Source organism: Ochotona princeps, chromosome 10 (genome assembly GCF_030435755.1).
Source record: "Ochotona princeps isolate mOchPri1 chromosome 10, mOchPri1.hap1, whole genome shotgun sequence".
NCBI lineage: Eukaryota > Metazoa > Chordata > Mammalia > Lagomorpha > Ochotonidae > Ochotona > Ochotona princeps.
The window spans coordinates 36,537,344-36,538,655 of record NC_080841.1 but is presented as its reverse complement, the minus strand read 5'-3'; the positions used below and the strand labels follow the sequence as shown (position 1 = coordinate 36,538,655).

At 37.3% G+C, this 1,312-nt stretch overlaps 1 non-coding gene across 1 annotated transcript; it reads right to left on the bottom strand.

Annotated features, from left to right (window-relative positions):
• Positions 1-455: 455 nt before the first annotated feature.
• LOC118759184 (small nucleolar RNA U13) lies at positions 456-560 on the bottom strand. Its single transcript, XR_004996029.1, has one exon. It is a non-coding gene; the product is annotated as a small nucleolar RNA U13 (small nucleolar RNA).
• Positions 561-1,312: the final 752 nt, after the last annotated feature.

Here is a 1,312-nt window from a genome sequence, read left to right as displayed (position 1 = left end):
TCTACATTTGTTTTATTTATCTGGAAGGCAATTACACAGAGAGGTAAAGAGATATTTTCCATCTTCTGGTTTACTTCCCAAATAACTCAATTACCAGATGCCCAGGGCTGGGCCAAACTGAAGCTAGGAGCCAAGAGCCTCTTTTTGCTACCCCATGTGGCCCTAGGGGTCCAAGTACCTGGGTCATTATTTGTTTCTTCCCAGGTGTATTAACAGGTACATTAACAAAGAGCTGGACCAGAAGTGAAGCAGCTAGGACTTATACCCTCCATCGCCTGTATGGGATGCTAATGCTGTAGGCAGTGGCTTAATTTATCACTCCATTATGACGGCCAATACTTGTGATTCTTAATTCATGAAACAGGACAAAGTATGAACTAATTTCACTATTTTCATTAAACTCTCAAATGAATTACTAGTTTGCCATAAATTTTGTGATTCATTTTCTTTCCTCAAATTACATGGGTCATGTGCTGATGTCACATCAAGGTTTGAGAGAGGCACATCTTACTGCAGTGTGAAAATTCAATCATCACACATGTGATTAAAATTGTAAGGAGTGGAAACTGATTCTTTCTGTTAAATAGACAGGAAAAAAAAGTTGTGCTATTTGCTATCTATGGAATTCAGGGATCTCAAGTGTTCCTAAGATTTTTATGCATCAGGTGGGGCAGGAAGCTGAAACAGCCCATAAATATTCAAAAATCCAGCCCCAGCATATACTGAAGTGTCTCTCTTTCACATTTCTTTCTTGCATCTAATTCTCTTGATAGTCACTGCTTGATTTCCCTCTGTACCTGGATATTTTCAGCTTCAATTTTCATGCTGTCTCATTTTATATTTTACTGGGCTCAACAACAAAGGTAGTCTCTTTTGGGAACTTTGTATACTAACTTCCTTTTACACTAAGAGTATTGAATTTCAGATTCAACTAAAAGTTGCTTGGTTACAGTTGAGAGCAAGTAAAAGCAAAGAAATAAATGTAGCTGCTTATAACAGCAAAGATTTTCCAAAATACAGTGAGAACTAGAAATTGCATTATTTATTAAGACTTTTCTTATGAGTTCACCTATGGTAGAATTGCTGTTAACTTGTCCCCTCAAAGGCCATTCATTCAGTCTTGTGCTACTGGTGATGATCTTATCAATCGGGCAGGTGCTGATGAATGGAAACAGACCTTCACTTGGAGGTTTGGATGATGCCTGCATTTGTTTAAATGTGTTGTGCTTCATATTTGTTAGAAGATGCATTTTCAAAACCACATTTTTCTGAAAAATAATTTGTTCCCAATTCTTTAATTTGGTTCAGCCTG